At 48.0% G+C, this 18,099-nt stretch overlaps 1 protein-coding gene and 1 long non-coding RNA gene across 3 annotated transcripts in view; one reads left to right on the forward strand and one right to left on the reverse strand.

The window, feature by feature from the left end:
• The window catches only part of LOC135385702 (POU domain, class 2, transcription factor 3-like), a 264,054-nt gene that overhangs the window by 193,065 nt on the left and 52,890 nt on the right, over positions 1–18,099 (forward strand). The gene's annotated exons all lie outside the window — the stretch shown is intronic.
• Positions 11,928–18,099, reverse strand: part of LOC135385703 (uncharacterized) — a 50,778-nt gene continuing 44,606 nt past the window's right edge. Inside the window, exons 3-4 of one of the 2 annotated variants that reach the window (XR_010420479.1) lie at positions 13,080–13,365; positions 11,928–12,496 (exon numbers count right to left, since the gene is read on the reverse strand). This is a non-coding gene — a long non-coding RNA (uncharacterized LOC135385703). The remainder of the gene's footprint in view (positions 12,497–13,079; positions 13,366–18,099) is intronic. The other variant, XR_010420478.1, reaches the window with a different exon arrangement.

Consider the following 18,099-nt stretch of genomic DNA (forward strand, 5'->3'; position numbering starts at 1 on the left):
TCCATTTCGTAATAACCATTTATGACTTATAACTTGAACCACACTGTGCTATCGAACCAGTCTACTTTCGTATGTCCTTCGGCATCGATGTCACTTTCCTTTCTCCCGTGGCTGCTATGACCGCAAGAAGTTGTATAAACACAAATCTATTGGGGGGGGGGGGGGGGAAGGATGGGTTCACTCACTCCCTGCGCCCCTGCCGATTAACCTGTTCTCCCGCGTCTCCCAAGGGAAGCGCAAATCCTTTCCCGCGGAACATCGCCAGCTGCAGTAACCCAGGGTCGGGCGACCACTGGAGTGCTAGTCTGAGCGCCTTCAAGCCTCCACTTGTCTTTACTTTGCTTCAGCCATGGGCAAGATGCAGGCGCGAATAAAAACGCCGCTTTGTGTGCCACTAAGCCGTCCCTCGCTGTTAGGACTGTCACGTCAAAAGATGGATCAGGCGGTCACTTGTTATGGAGAGGAATGCGTTTTCTTATATTTTTTTTTATTCTTCTTCTTTTTCGTCACAGCACCGTATTGTGCGGTGCATTGAGGCGGCTTGCATACACCACGCAGCCTAAACAACTTCCTTCCGATTCTCCGCGTTCTAGCCTGCTTTGTACATATTTATACATGCGCCGTCATGTGGTCATGCGCGCGAGGCTCTTTATTGCTGTTAAATTTCGCGTGCTTGACGATGTACTACATGGAACTTGCACTTTCTGGGGTGACCCTGAAGTGACATTTCGCGGGTGCTGTAATTATATACTAGCGTACGGCTGAACGTGTCGTAAGCTGTAGCATATTAGCAACGTCATCACGCGGAAGTCCTGTTGTGCTAGTCGTATAGGGTTACCAAATAAGCTTCACATTGTGAGCAAAGTACAAAGCAGAGCGCAGCACACGCCAAGTACGTCATCCGTAGTTACACACCAGCTAGTATATGTTCCTGTCCGTCCTCGTCTGTTTCGCGTTGCTTCGACGTGTTCCGAGCGATGAATCAGGACCGAATAGTCGCGAAAAGTTAATACCGCCTCGTGAAGTATTCGACAGAGTGTCTCTGTTCGCGGCGACGCTGTAACTGCTTAGAAACAAAATGGCGCCGATTGCTTCCTCCTGTACCTCAGTTTCGATACCGTCATGCAAGCAGCGTTTAGTGAATCTCGCTGGTGAACGTTACACTCAATACTTCATGTTGGGGCTGGTGTCTAGATCGTTCTGCTTTTCGCAGCATTTGTTCCGTAACCCATTTTTCTATTTATCTATTCGTATACGCTTTATTTGCGTGGCGGTCCGCAGCACACACGGAGGAACTTTTATACCTCGTGTCGCGAAAACATTTATGCACGCGGGATGCACTCAGATGGTATACAGCATAATACGACGGTATACACAACCTTTACCATACAGTCGCAGTCACCGTTTTGAAAGAAAAAGAGAACGGTATGAAAGGCGATGACACACTCCCCCGTCGTGAACCACAAAGGAGCACTTTCCATGGCCTTACGGCCTCCAGACGCACGTCTCATCTGGAAGACCATAACATCCTCCAACTCAATTCCTCTAGCTTCCCGTCCTCCCTATTTTGGGAACGACCCTCAAGGTATATATGCACCGTCCACTCTCCCCCGTCCATATAGCGCTCTTAATGAGGACTGCTCCATCCTCCCGCGCGTCTTCATCACGAGGAAAAATAGTGGGAAGGGGAACCCAAACTACTGGAGGACGGCTATTGAAAATGCACGTTTTATTCCAATCGATATTGATTACCGATCGGAGGGCGCCTCTTATGTGCCGACTGGCTTTTCGGGGGACTGGAGCGTTACCGAATTCGCAACTTTGTGTTCCGGAAACAGCTCAAGAGTCATATCTCCTCTGCTGCGATACGCCTGCGTTATGGTTTTTCTTTTATGTTCATCGTATATAATGTCTCCTGCTGCCATGTGCATAACCTTTCCCGCTTTACCTTGTGGCTGGCATTATGTTTGTCCCGGGTAAGACCTGGCAAAAGTCTCAGACCTAACCCTGGACATCACAGATATCACACCAGCCGCTATGTAGTTTAGTCCTCAGTGCAGCGCTGTATCGTCGTTCTTGCGGTATAGTTATAATCGTAGTCTGCCGCCCGTTTTTATCCTGTCAGGACCGAAACCAAGTTGTTATTAAGGGATCACTAAAGTGCGAAGATTTCTTTTTTCTCGTGGAATGAAAGGTGCCGTTACTTTGAGAACAACACAAACGGAACGGGATTCATTCGTTTCGTCATTCGTTGATTTATGATCGATAGAAAAAACGCAGTTTACGCTCGCTTGTCCTCTCCCTCTCAAGAAGGCCGACAGTGCAGAGAGTGCGGAGCGGGCGCTCATTGGTCTCCTCAAACGATTTGTCCAATCGACGCGGGAGATTGTTCGAGGCGACCAATCCAAGGATTCTCCGCAATGTTGCGCTTCTTGAGACGGAGAGGGAAAGAGTTAATTGCAGGTCCTTTCGCTCATAAATGATGAACGACGCAACGGATAATCGACTCCCGCTCCTTTTTGTGTTGTTGTCGAGGTAACGGCACCTTTCATTCCGCGAGGAGGAATTTTTGCGTTTTAGTGTCCCTTTAAGAAACGAAAAACTCGCGTACATAGGCCCTTCTCATGCTCGCTGTGTCGTGCTCTGGTATAACGGCTGAAGAATAAGTAATGGCTGCACAGCAAGCATGCACCGTTATGGGTGTTGTTTTATGCTGTCGGTGTATTATATATAGGCCCACTCAGCACGCTGATGGGCCACCCACTTGCGGAATATGTAGCGAGTAGATTTATGTGCGACAGAAACGATATATTTGCGAGCCGAAATGGAAACGGCTTCCAGCATTGACGCGCCTCCGAAGAAAATTTTGCGCTCCCACATATAGTGTTACGAAGTGCGTATTTCTTTGAGTTCTGCCTTGGACGCAATATCGGTTTCTGCTTTTCGTTATTCCGTACCACTTGGTTCGAAGCGAGTGTTTCGTCTCAGGATTGCTACGGTAGGCAGAATACGTTATTCGAAAATGGACGCGATTTCTGTCTTGCGTATTTGCTGCGAACTCCTGGCGACTGCAACCTCCTACCCAAGTTTATTATGCCTGCGGACGTGGTTCTGGAGCAATTTTTTCCTATCCTAAAGGAAACGAGAACATTGTATATTTTCGTGACGGAAATGTAAATATTCGCGTATGCCCGGTAATAAACCTGTCATACTTTGAAGAATATTATTTATTGATGATAACCTGTTTTACGTTGCTCGATGGCTGCCCCTTGGGGTTTTTTCTAGTATGCCAACACGCGCGGGAATGTTTACGTGTAGTTTCTAATTTGTGCGGCCAAGTGTGCAGAGAAGTAGCTTCACTCTTTATTGGCAGCCGTTGATTTGCAGTGAGCAGGAACAGCATCTTTGCGTCGATAATGGACGTCGTGTGCATCGCACGCTTGTAAATTCGTTCCTGACTGACTCCTCGGAAGGACCACCGTGGACACGTCTTGAAAGGTCGTTGATTCCGCTCTCTTCCTATAGCACCACCTGTTGGTATAATAGTGTAGCCAGAGCGCCTTATGCTGATTCTTGATTCCCGTAAGCTGTGCGGACGCACAAGCTCAATCATCTGGGTAAGCTGTAAATTGGATGCCCATGTTCAATTCACCATGACACCAACAACACAACACTGCAAAAGCAGGAACAAAACCAATCCCACTGCTTCCGCCACGTCATGGGTAAAACAACCTATTGATTGGCCATCACGGACCAGCGCTAAAAATGAGCGCTGAAAAAGTTTACAGGAGCTGAACACTGTCAAGCGCTGTTTAATAGCGCTGTGGAGCAAAGCGCTGTATGTGTGAACAGGCCCTCATCCTCTTCATTGCCATTTTTTTTTAGTTCCGTGTTAGCGCCGCGTAGCAACTGTGGCTGTGAGCGCCGTACAGATGTGGGCAGATGGAGAGGGAACAGTGGGGTTAGTATGCGTCCTGGGCCGACTTCAGGAGGAACTGTGCCGACCTGGAAAGTCTTCGGAAAACCCCGGGAAAACCTGAGACAGCATAGTCGGTGCCGGGATTCGAACTCGTGTCACCTCCCAGTCTCGGCGTGGAAAGCGAATATCCTAACCACTATGCCACGGGAGCTGGTTTTCATTGCCATTTACCGACGTCATCTTCACCTTCGCGCAAGTCGTGACGTTGCGCACTAACGTCAGGCCAAATTCGCCAAGCGAATACAACATCACCAACACCACTATACCCTCAACATACCGACCCGACAACGCAAGGGTCGAGCCCGTGTACTTTTCTCGGACCACCTCTTACATCCCACACTCTCACATTCTCGTTGATAGGCGCTCCTGTGCTGTTTCGCGTCTATTATCCGCGCTTCTCTTTGAAAGAATTCTCCGGTGTTTCTTTTGCTTCAAACGGCGACAAGCTCACTCCAAGTCTGACGACGAGATTTCCGTTTCCCAAACGACGTGTTGACATGAAAAAGAGCAACCACTATCCAAGCGATGGCCGAGAAGGACCACCCACTCCACATATAGGGTATGTGTGAGTACACTCTGTTTGCACTGCACATCAGCGGGAGCTGTCGTTGGACGCATCGTCCAGTCCGTCTGATTGTTTTCACGAACTTGATCTCGCGGAAGGCGTGAGACAGCTCCCGTTCATTCAAAATCCAAATAAGAGTGTAAAGAGAAAACCCGATATGTGGCTGACACGCGCACAGAGACAGAAAAGAGACAGAGAGCCTCAAGTGAGCGAGTTCTCCCGTTTGGGATCCCTTGTGTTTCTTTCTACAGTTACTAAGAAAGACGAATCATCTGAGCTCCTTGTTCTTTAATACGTGTTCTTCCTTACAACACGTGTTCTCTTTTCCTCGTCCCTTTCGGCAGTCTGCCAGTTGTACGGAGACAAGGATCTGCTTAAGACGGTGATTTATTATTCCGCCTCGCCGTAATGCGAACGGCTGTAAGCATTTTTCTGATCGGGAGACACGCCTCGCATTGTCCTCCTGCTTTCTCAGTATCTCTGCTGTCCAGGTTGGCTTCAGGGTTTCTAAATGCAAAGCCTACAAATTAAAAAAGAAACGGCATTAGAGTGACAGTTAAATGATTTTGAAAGAATTATGTTCACTGGCACTTGATACGCGAAGCCGTCTCATGTTTTAGAGACACTGCTTCGTTTAATCTCTGTCTTTACGCTAACTATGCTGCTAATCATCTCCCTATTGTGCACTTCATTTCTTGCGCCGTGTACGCTCCCTATATACCTCCCACATATAAACGCGTATATTTTAAAGACAAAAGATTGCACGTAACGTGCCTTTCAGAGGGTGTTATGTTCTGGATGTGATAGACAAAGCTGCTCAAATCACCTGTAAATAACATGCCATTATTCGGACGGATGAGGCTCTGGAGGCAAACTTTCTTCCCCGATTTCTCTTTGTTAGCACCGCAGCTATAAGTGATACGGAGCAGCCGGCATCTTCTCTTCCATGTTTCATCTCTCCAATACAAATTCGTGTCTTTTGGAGGCTTCAGCCTTTGTCCAGCACACCGACGAACAAGTCTCCATGTTGTGCTTAAAACTGTACCCTGATGCTTACCCCCCCCCCCCCCGCCCCGCCCAATCACACACGTGGAACTGTTATTGTCTAACACACCTCCCCATACCACTTTCATATGAACCAGGGAACCGCGCACAAGGCAGCTGCTTCCAGTCACCATTCTGAAATTAATAGCTGGACGGTAGCAGCGCGTGGGGGACCGTCGTATATAAGCGCGCGGAGGGGAACACTACCTTTCCATTGAGGCGCTGCTCGTTTTTCCTGGCTGACATGCAGAGTGGACTTCTCCGGTAACGTCGCAGGAGGAAGGGGACCGGATACATGCTTACACAGGGACCGCCCGACCCCGAGGCTGGCTGGCTAGCCGCGCTTCGGGTCGAAGCCTCGCGTCCATCACCTGGTCTCGGACATTAGGGACGGAGCAGCGTGTTATACCGAAGGAGCCAGGGAGGGGTCTTCCTCCGGGTCTGTTGATACAGCAGCGATCGCTTGGATCGAATATATGTTCATCTTGTGTCGCATAGGGCTGTTGTTCTTGGCTGCTAGTGGGTATCTATCTGGGGAGAGAGGGAACATGTGATTGCTCGTCTCGTGGTTCCGCGTTTTTTCCTGCCTCTTGCCCGCGATTCATAGAGTGAGCGACGAATGCGTGCTGTCTATTACCTTTATCTATTTTTCTTTTTCCCCTTTCGTGTCTAGTTCTGATGCATGTCTTGTACGAGAGGTGAACGCGCTGACAGACGCAAATATAGTTCGAAAATAATGCCTAGAAAATGTCGCACTACACTGGCGTCGGCTAGTATCAACAAACATTTGTCATTTACTGTGCTTAAGATTCATCTGTCTGATTAGGGTCATGAGATTTATACACTCTTTAAAAAAAGGGTGTGTTGTAACTCCTTTTTTGGGGAGTACACACTTGCCACATATATCACTACATTTGGAATGTACAATTACTCTCCATTGCCCTCGTTGAGGAATCTCCTCCCTGCTTACCGAGGGTAATGGAGAGTAATTGTACACTGCAAAGGGAGTGATATGTGTGGCAAGGGTGTACTGCCCAAAAAGGAGTTACAACACACCCTTTTTTAAAGAGTGTAGGCATACCCCTCAGAGTTTGCCGCGGTTCCATAATTTGCACCCTTGTTTGTAGCCCAGGCTGCTTTAATCTGGCACCTCACTCGGGCCTATCCATTCTTACACTTTCTATAGGTAACACTCCGAGATTCACAAAGTACCTTGCAAGCGCAACGCAAACTTCTCCAAATACACTCTCAGCAATGACTGCCTGCCAACCATATCTTCGTGACACCTCCACTACCAGCGCAACCTGTGTTTTGAATGTACAAGCAGGTATAGCACGCACGTAGAGAAGAGGTGCCCCAATCTTCCTGCTGTGATGGAGTACCGCCATGAGCCCGAGTCCTGAGGGTCTCCGTTCCGTAGTCGATGGCCCGCATGCTATGCTCTGGCTTTACAGCAGCAGTGACGTATCTCCGTTCCCAACGGCTTTCGCCGCTTGATTATTCGCTGGCTGCTTTTGGGCCTGACGTATGAGTCAAATATGCGCCCGTATGCTCAGCTCAGGGCGCAAATGTTTTTCCTTCGCCTATATCCCGCGCCATCCAATTTGTGTGGCTCCGTCACTCCGTCATGTTGAGCATCTCCTTTCGCCTCATGGTACTTTGCCTTTGTTGAGCTCCACTGGATTCAAATAGTTCGCTCCACTAGGCAGAATGGGGGATGAAACATGACTGTATTCCACATGTGGGAATGCGTCGTTTGTTTCCCAAGAACGGCAGCTCCGTTGAATGACATTCAATGTTTCTGTCGGCTCGGCTTCCATATATACGCCTATGAATCCGGGGTTTCTCTACGGCTTTCAACAATCTCAGATCCTACGTCTTCTTCCTGGGAATTACGATTGTAACATTTTTTTTTCTATCCTCATGACGTTGTTCAGCTCACAGTTATCAATATGTGGTTCGCCTATATAGCGGTTCCAATAATGCTCCGTCTTCTCCCTTTCTGTTCTAAAATAGGTGGTGATGGTGTGCTATTTCCGAGCGGTCTGCCTGTCGCTGTGGCGGCATGTTGCTGGGGGAGGGGGGGTGATCGTGCGTCCTGGGCCGACTTCGCAGGGAACTGCGCCGATATTTGTCTTAAAGGGAGACTCCGGGACAATCCGAAGCTATTATAACAGCTTTGTAAATAAGTTCGATACATTCTTCCGAAACGAGAAATAAAGTTGGTTTGGCAGTCGGGGACTCATTAGTTGCCAAGAGAGCTGCGAAGCTCGAAACGAGACCGAAACTTCGGAAGGTTCCCTTTCCTACCTCCTGTACCATGCGTGACGCCACCGGTAGTCTCGTGTGGGCCACCGACTGTTTTTCGGGCACAAGCTTTGTAACTTCTTCGTGCTACATGGATGACCAGTCATCTGTTTCCTCTATTTCGTTCTAAAATATTCGCCAGCGGTAAAAGCAAAACCTATACAGAAAGCCACCTTTCCTCCCTTCTTGCTTTGTTCTAATAAATATGTCCCCCCCCCCCTTTACAGAAAGCCGTACACGAAGAATACGGGTGAGGTGAAGCCCAGTGTTGCTGGACTGCTCTTGCGTGGAGGAGCGTATAATCACTCAAGGAAGATATTCACTTCAGTTCAATGATATTCACTGAAATACCATACGGTACGGATTGATGTTGCACTGTTACCTCAACACGTTTTTGGTGCGGAGTCTCCCTTTAAAGCCGTCTGAGGAAAACGCAGGGAAAACACCCAGACAGCACAGCCGGCGCTCGGATTCGAAACCGGGACACCCCAAACTGGAACTTCACCGCATAAGGCGCCCCAAGCCAACCATCATCCCGGATGACATCACTCTCTCTCTCTTCTGATTTGTTGAAAACGAGAGTCTTACGCCTTTTTGTGACACTTATGTATAGTGATGTTAATCGTTACAAGAAAGCGTGCTTCCCGCACTTCTCACAAATCAGGAGTGAACAACAATAACATTATTTAATGATGGTGAATGGGGAGCTTCATCGCCAGGAGCGATACTCTAAAATCAGGAGTAATAAAGGTACCATTCCGCGCAATGGTTCGCCTTCATCGCGTCATTTAGTGAGGTCCTGTTTCAAGAGTGTTCGGCGGCGCAGTGGCAACTGTGCACTGACGTGGCTCCTACACTCTTAGAAATGAACTTCACCGCATAGCACGCTCCTAGCCAGCCATCATCTCGAATGATATCGTTATCTCCACTGATTTGTTGAAAACGGGAGGCGTACGCCTTTTTTGTGACAATTATGAACAGCATAAGTGTCACAAAAATGGCGTACGCCTCCCGTTTTCAACAAATCGGGGCAGATAACGATATCATTGGAGATTATGGTTGGCTAGGAGCGTGCTATGCGGTGAAGTTCATTTTTAAGAGTGTATGCACACTCTAAAAACAGAACTTCACCACATAGCACTGTGAAGGCCAACCATTGTACAGAGTGATACCTTTATCAATCCCCATTTGTGCAAAGCGCGGGGCGTACGCCTTCTTTGGAACTGTATAATTGCTCCAAAAAGGCGTACGCCTCCCGTTTTTAACCAATCAGGGGGCAGAACGATGTCAATGGGGATGATGACTGGCTAAGAGCGTGCTGTGTGTTGAAGTTCTGTTTTTAGACTGCAGTACGTGAGTACTTCATCTCGGTACACCCGAAAACTGGACGTCACCACAAAGCAGCTCTGCGCCACCCATTGCCATTAATGATAGGGTTATAACTTCTGATTCGAGGAGTGAAGGGGGGGGGGCGTACGCCTTTTTGTGTCGATTATCATGTATCCAAATTGACACAAAAGGCGTACGCCCCGCTCTCTCGTCGAATCAGAAGTTATAACCCTATCATTCGTGGCAATGCTTGGCGCAGAGCGTGCTATGCGGTGAAGTTCAGTTTTTAGAGTGTAGTTTACAAGCGCAACAAAAAATTTCCTCGCTTTGCAGGCTATCCAAATGCTGCAATGTAGTACATGAACGCGTTTTCCAGACTCTGGACTTCTCCTCTAATGTGTGAGCGATGTGTAACGCAATTCGTCTGTCGCCTGCCGTGCATGTACTGTGCATGCCGGCATTCGTCACTCGGACATTTGCCTCAACAACAATGGGGCACAAGAGGTGAAGAAGAGGCATAAATCACCAACCCCCAAGGAAACATTACATGGCCACAACTCAGCGCGCATCCAGTAGGGCCAATGTCCCGTAACGCCGTGATGGCACTCACATCCGCCACACATGGGTTTCTCTACTCGCGCTCATAAATTTGCGCATCCAACGCAGACACACATGCATGGAAACCAACAAGAGGGAGGCAAATCTGTCGCCCCTCTCCGGACGGAAACGACGGAATGAAAACAAATTTTCCAACTCCGATAAATAACAATAATAAGGTCAATAAAACGCGCACGTGTAGCCATTATTAACGTTTTTACTGTATGCTTTGCCGGATGAATGTCGCGTGCCCCCGTCTGATGCGTTTACGACTCCCCCGAGACCCGGCAGCATGGCCTGCGTTAGATAACAACCAGGAAGGTTTCGTGTCGCAGGTTTGCGCGTGAATATCTGACCATCTCGAGGTTTGCCCTGTTTAGTATGCGCTCCCCGTGGCCAGGGCACTACTTGTGTTTGCACGTTAGTTGTTGTATATCTGGCATTACGGGGCTTCGCAACGGCCTCGTTGGAGAGATAATATGCAGGGAAAAGCTCGTTCAACCTTCCTATGTAGAGAGGGTCACGATTGTAAAAGCGCCGCGATTACGGTTCCCTGCGTGTTGTTTGTTCTGACGCAGCCCGTGGCTCGCATGAGAATTGGGATCCGCTCGCAGGACAAGACTGCTAGGCGTGCCATAACAAGCTCAGAGGGCTCACGGTGGGGTCCGTTTCACGTAGAGTGCATGATTTATTAAACGTAGCTAAAATGAATAGAGAGACAGAGCGGAAATTGAAATCTTCTGCTCGCGAGGGTACAACTCAGCTGTTATTGCTAAGACATTTTTAATCATTTTGATTGAACTGTTCAGGACCCAAACACCAACTAAAACGTTGGGATATCTAAAGTGACCATGAAACACAGTTCAGTAACATTCGCGGCCGATTATTTGTAATTTAACCTTATTGCCCGCGGTTTCACTTTCGTGACGTCACCGCCTGCAGCTCCCTCTTGTGGGCCACCTTTGTATCGGTCACGCTCTGTGACGCACGCATTGGTGTACTTGCTAATGTTGACGTTATTCAAAACCAATACGGGGTTCCATAAGAGACTGTTTGTTTTCGATAGCATTCATATTGTGTTCTTGAGAATCGAATAATGCGAATAATGAGGGAGAGAGAGAGTGACCCCCACAAGGATCAGGTAGGAAAGATAGCTGGCTTGGCTGTATTGTGTGTTGGATACCTGTGGCACGCTTTGGTTATCTTCAAATCTAGGCGGTTTTGCCGAAACAAATTTTGCATACCGCAATTGTATTGACACCGCATCAACTGTAGTCTCGTTACCGGTGGACGAATAATCAACTTTGCTCTCGTAACCGGTGGACTACTCAAGACTCACTTTAATGTCCTTTTCCGCGTTGCCTTCCAGAGTAACTTAACTGGGACTGTCTAGACGTCTGGCATATATAGCCATAAATCAAACCGTGCTCCTACGCTGACCCAGCGTGTGCCTCCGAGCGGCATTTTAAGTAAAATGATGGGGGTCGACATTGCAGATCCTATTATGCCCGAGAGCACCGATGGGGACTGCTGGGGTGTGGCCTCCAAAAATAGCTCCGCTACCGTGGTACTCTTTGTTAGTTTACAAAAGCCCCCGTCACCGTGTCGCACACTGACCTCCCGTCCAGACTAACGGGCCCGAGTGTCGTTTAAACCCCCCCCCCCCCCCCCCCGCCTCCCTTCCAAGCGAACGGTGAGTCAACGTCGGCCAACACTGATTGGCCCTGTCTCCATCAACGTTTGTTCTGGCTCGAGCGCAGTTTGAAATATTAACTAATAGCCAGTCAGGGGTTTCCAACATGAGAATATATTGCGAATTGGTCACGAGCTGCTGTTCCTGACCGTCCTTCGTTTCTTCTGTAAAGAAGGGAGCCCACATAAATGTCGCGATAGTTACGGCTTCAAATGCGGTTCCTTTTGTGTCCACTGCAAGTTCGTCGCGATTACATGTGACGCGTAGATATATTTTTGCGCATACTTTCATTATAGTATCGTGAGCGTTTGCCAGGGCTCTGTGCTCAATGTCTCCCTCGACTTATCGTCAAGTTCCATTCAGCGCTGCCGATTATCATCGGGCATCACTATGGAAGAAGCTCGATCAGCTCATTGTGTCAGCGTCAAGGTTAATTTATTGAGATGAAAATCACGTACATTTTAAGCGTAGATTAACTTCCAGGTATTCCTACGAAGTTTCTGTATAGCACGTAATATCGCCCGTTCTTTTTCGCATAGCATTTCGAACGCTCCGATACAGTCCACTCTATAGCAATTCCCCATAACCTCGGCCTGTTCCTCCTCTAAGAAAGGGGAAGCTTTAAAAAAAAGAAAAACCGGCCCGCAACACTGGCGTAAACGTAGCAGCCGTTGCCGTATGATATTTGCTCGTGCGCGCACGTCGGAGTTCCTGGAAAAGTAACAACGTCGACTTGGCGTTGATTTGCATCCCTGCTTTGTTGCGTTCTCGATATCGCACAGTTGGACGTTGTGTGTCGTAAAAAGGAGAACTCCCTCCGAGTGTGGCGACCAGTGGCTCCATTGCGGTCTTTCGGGGCTGATCGTAAAGGAAGGACCGTCTCGTGGCCAGAAGAGAGTGTTCCTTTTCTTTGTTTTCTTTCATCGCCGGCCGTCCCGTTGAAAGGCGTCCTCGGTGCGCAGTTTTCTCCGCGGAAATGCCACTGCGATAAGGGAGAAAAGGGAAGAGTATAAAACGCCTTTCGGAGCCATCACCGTTAAACGGAGAATAATGTCTCGCGCCCTTTCCTGCCCTTTTCCCTCGTATAGGACTACCGGAGACTGAAGAGCGAGCTGCCGCTGCTTACTCAAATGTTCTACGGCCGCGGTTCTAATTTCGTCGGCATGGCGAGGATTTTTGCCTGTGCAGCTTTGTATACTGCTCCAGTCTCACTCTCAAAACTGTGCACTTTTGCCTCTCCTCTTTTTGTCATCGGTGTAGCTGAACTTTATAATTCGACCAATGGTTATTTATTTGTTTCCTACATTTCATATTATTCCATGGACTGCTTATGGACTTACAGTAACGTAGCGTTAGATGGACCTCTACTGTAATCGTTAGTGAAGCTATTTGATAGAGATAAGCGAAGGAATGGTATAATTGACGTTGGCAACGTGTCCCTGAGCTTGGGGGGAAGGACGTCATGTGTCAAGTATCCACCAGCTCGCTTGCATTTTACTTTTATGTTCAACAGAATGGTATAATCACGCCCCACACTACCCGTTTATGAACTATCTACAAATAACCTTCAGGGTATAGAGCCGATGATGAAAAGAAGCCCTGTGGCATCGACGTTCAGATTCTCCCTTTATTCCGAGAAAGTAACTGCCTGCCATTGATAGGATCCGAGGGAATCAGGAAAGCCGTTTCCGGCTTGATTTTCCCGCGTAGGTCTTCAAAAGCAAGGACGGCACCGGGCGTTGAAGCCTGCCCGTACCACGTTTTGTTTTAAGCAGAAGCGATCACGTCGACTACGCGGGCTAGCACGTAGTATGAATCCACCACGTGCTGTACTTCGAGCGAGCACTGCTTCTGAAAAGAGAACATTATACAAATTGCAACAAATCGATGTCTCTTCTCACACACGTAGCCGACTTCATTACCACAAGCGCACCGCTTCGCCATGCAAATTGCCAGGCCCACTTTCTGCCGCTGTAGCGCTGAACTTTTCCCGTGGCCATCTGATTAACAACGTCTGGACCTCTTCCCTTCTTTTATGGCGTCCTTCTCCCCCACTTTTCTCTGGACGCCCTCTCGACACGCTTGGCCCGCTCTGAAAGCCGTGCGTGGACCGCGGTCCATGCATGCGCGTCCCCTGTCCGTGCTCAGTGGACGCGGCCCAGCTTCCCCCTCCTAGTCCTCTCTACATCAAACGTACCGTGGAAGAGGGGAGAGAAGGGTCATTTCATGACTCAGAGTGCATGTCCTGCATTAAATTGGCTGAGAGATGCGGAGAAAAACTGTGGGAAAGCGGCTCTCTGTGCGTGTCCCTCCTTGCGCATGCAAAGACAGAGAACATTTGCGATGCAACTTTACGTCCTTCTGAAACCGACTCATCTTCGTATTTTATTTCCCCGCTCGCGCGGGGCGCATGCTAAGTGTTTGGGGTTGAAGGGGACCTTCCGATTCAAATTTGTGAAAAATTGATGCTACTTTCCTTCTAAAATGCGAACCGAGTAAACACGAAGGAAGGGAAAAGATACGATCCCGTTTTTCTCCCCTTTTCTTTTTTCTATTTTTGTCTCGTGTTTCTTCTTTATGCCGTTGTTGGCTCTCATCCTGAGAGCATCCTTTACTGTACCTTTGGGGACGGAATGGCACGTATGACCAGCTTTACTTCAAACATACGGGATCCGGGTTTATGCATATACGCTTGCATATCTGCTTTTATAGATGCGTTCCACGGTTTCTTTGGCTGCTTTTTTGTAGCGGGCGTTTTATGAGCTCGTCTTCTTCTTCCATTCCGAATTTATGGAGAGCCGCTCCGTATTTACATCATTCGGTGATAAAGCACCCAGATTACGTTCTCTCTCCTAAGATGTTGTTTGGCTCTTTTGGTAACGATATTCTCGTGCTCTTTATTTATGCCCGCGGGTGCGTTTTTTATTGCCCTATGCTCGCACCCAACTCGTGTGTACGCACGAGGATATACTTCCATCTGGGCAGCTATACCGATATTTTCTTGTTGTCGCTGGTTCCGACGGAATCGGCTGCTGGCACGATGAATAAGTTAAGGGTCCCTCTCGGCGAAACTCTTTGCGAGATTTTCTATCTCGGTCAGCTTTTATTAGGTGCCATAGTATTGGATCCGCGAAACGAATGCATAATATTTTCTTTGTCTGAAATACATTTTGTCCTCTACCTTCGTCGTGTGTTCCTTGCGTTAGTTCTTATTAGGAGAAACGTGTTTATTCAGTATGAACGTCTCGCGGCATCCTTGTGTCATTTTGCATCAGTCTTCTGTCTCTCCCGGAAGTACAAAAACTTACAATAGGTGGTGGGCTCTCCATACAACGCACGAGCCACAGTTCAGTTGTAAAAATTATAAATATTTAAGTGCCACACCTCGCACATGTAGCAGCGTTATACCTGTTTCCGCATCACAGAGGCTCAGAAAACCTTGGTCGTGGCGATGTGTCTTTTGTGTTTCGTATGTTACAATGTAGACTCGCGCCAAGCCATTCGATTTTAACGATTTTGGAATGTTGCACCAGTTAGCGCCGATTTTTAGCCTTCATATCGTTATCCCTTTTCCGTCAGGAAACGCAGCAATTCCTTCAAACCCATTTGGATATACCATTTGTATCAACCTGAAACATGAGTGTATTTTCTCACGACATGGACATGATAACAGATGCATGGTGTCCCATGTGCCCAACTTCTTTTGCTACCGTCGTGTGCATGAACAGAATTTAGCGCGCATTTCCTGTATGTACCTCTCGTGCATTTAGTGTGTGACCATGGTTGGCAGCACCTAAAGTGGTCGGGCCGTATGTCCCTTGCATGCCGTGGCGAGCATTACACGCACCGAACAACCCAGGCACCCGTTATTAATATTTATCGCGTGGAGGCGTCCCGATTGCTGTATCAGCTATATTGAACATGGGTGGCAAACTTGAAATGGGTATCATAAGCAGCAGATGGGCCCGTATGCTAGCGAATCTGAAACAAGAGCACTATATGCTTGATTGCTCGCAGGTTGATCGTTGCATTCCTCATCGCGTAACGGCCCAATAGCGATATTACTTTCGGAGTTATTCTGTGGTGGACCATAGTTATTCTAATGGATGGTATGGCGAGGTTGGACACGGAGCGCGTAACGTTGTGTGAATGCGCATGGAATGTTTCATTATGGCTGGAAACAAATTTCGGAAGGAAAAGAGTTTTGTATTTGAATCGCGCGGTGTGTTACCATCATACAGATATCTAAATTTATGACTGGAGTTCGGCTGACGTTTTGCTTTCTACCATCTATGATCACTCTATTTTATACACCACTTTCTATCGCCCACATGATTGCGCCGCAAATAATTTGGAAGCATTTTAAGGCGATGATGATTTTCTCGTTTTTACTGATCAAATGGAGAATCCGCTCTTTTAATGACCGGGAATGTTCTCCAGGTGCGTAGAGTTATTACTTCCGCAGAAATATGGACGCACACAGTGGAAAAACGGTGTTTGGTAGGCGCAGCTGCTTGGAAAACCATCCTCTGCGTGTTAGTGCCTGTTTCGAATGGAAGCAAACGGAAACTGCTCTTTCCGTCTCTATCAGCTCTTGAAAGCACGCATATGCAGACAGGCGGACTGAGCCTGGGGAGCGGTAAAAGATGAAGATTAAGAATCTTCTCAGCTCCATCTGGTGCCAGCCGTCTGCAGATCGATAGCTTAAAAAAGAGGCGACGTTTCTCGGAGCCCCATAGCGTGCATTTGTGACGCGGGAGGCAAGTTGCCTTCCCTCCGGGAGACGAAGAACGCGTGATGACTTCATTGTCGCCGAAGCGCTCAGTTGTTGCGCGGTTTGAAATCCGTGTTTCACAGACATCCACTCTGAACCTCGATTTTTTTTCTTTGTTTCCTTTCTGATGCAAATACGACGCAGTTCTTTAGCACATAAGATGAGGGTGGAATGACATTCTCGGTAAATGGCCCATTTATTTCCAAGACATGACGACTTTTGAAGGGGCATATTTTTATTGATGACCCGTCCAAGAGAGCGTTGAGAGATATAGAGAAATGCGCTGATATGAGAGATGAAGGACTATTACACATGTAGAATTATTATTTCAATAAGAAGGACGAATACTTTCTCATATTACGTGTTATTGTAGCACAAGGTGCCTGGAGCCTGGAGGCTCCAGGCACCTTGAGCCTGGAGGTCAGTAGTCATACCAGGTGGAATTGAAGAAGCAGAAGAAAATCAAACAAAAAATCGGGGTTACCAGGTATTTTCGAGGATACCAGGAAAGTACATGTTAAGCGCAATACTAAAACTAGTAAAACCGCTAGTTTCTGTAAGCAGGTACATTTATGCATGATACCACGCAGTCAAGTGTCCGTCGTGAGCCACTTGCTTTCACTCACTAGCGCTTTCAGGTCTCTGAGCTCGTATCTTCGGCTCAGAAGCCAGTTATACATGTATTTGGCTACCTTACCGAGGCCACCCATGGGAGCCATTTGCAATGATCATATCGCTGTGTGCACGCTATGAACTTTGCGCTATGTACTCCCGTTTATGGCGCTTCTTTTGTTGCCTACCGTAAACAGTTGTGTTTTGCCTGTGCAGACATCTGCGTTACACCGTTCACACGCTGACGTGCGCCATGTTGCACTCGTCGTGACGATGAGCGCTGTCGTCGCGGCTGAGACAGCTGTCGTGGTGCGCCCGCGGTGTATAGCTGCAGCGAGAGGAGGCTTTTATGACGGCATCTGTCAAAGCGAACACGGCAGGGGTCGGCGCCGACTCGCCGCTGGGACGATGAGCGATGTCGCGGCCGGCCCCTCTTGACGTCGTCTCCGCCACCGTGCGTGCAGCGGCGCCGGTGAGAGGCCCATTTACTGGAATCCTTTATTCAGGAATCACTTATGAAAGATGAAACACCGTGTAGAGACGATCATTCCACGTTATGGATACACCTTGTTTGCTTGCCAGCGTAACGATGGAGCGCCCCTTGCTGCTTTGATTTTATTTTTGTCGTCCCATTGTGTTGTCGAGATTGCTTGAACCGTGGGCGTGTCATACTAAAGTGGAATGTATATTTACCAGTTGTGTTTTATATGACGCGCTTTCTTTCTCACGTTGTCACCTGTGTATGAATCGATGTGTCGGAGGGAGGGAGGGATCGACGAATGGGAATCAGGGATGCAGAGATTTTTTATTCCCACGCGGGCTTTCTTTCTTTTTCTTTTCTGTTTGTCTGCTGTTGACAATATTCGTTGAAATCGTGTGAATAGGCAAGAAGCGTTCAACAGAAAGGAAACGGATTATTAAGAAACATTCTGCGAAGCTGAGGCCACTTGAAGGTTCTGCTCGTTCGCCTGCATGCATAAGGACGTTAACAAAGCGTCTCTCTCTCTCACTCTTTGACATCACGTTACAGTACGTCATAAGGCTATACTAGGCAGCTGGAGCTCGGCTTCCCCCTCCATTTAATTGTTCATTTGCACCCTTTTGCTTGTTCTTGGAGTTCGTTGGCTCGCGTATTTGAAGCTCATTGTAAAATCAATGTAACGTGTGGCTAGGAACTAATGACCCGGAATTTATGAAAA

The sequence above is a fragment of the Ornithodoros turicata genome, chromosome 2, assembly GCF_037126465.1.
Source record: "Ornithodoros turicata isolate Travis chromosome 2, ASM3712646v1, whole genome shotgun sequence".
Lineage (NCBI taxonomy): Eukaryota > Metazoa > Arthropoda > Arachnida > Ixodida > Argasidae > Ornithodoros > Ornithodoros turicata.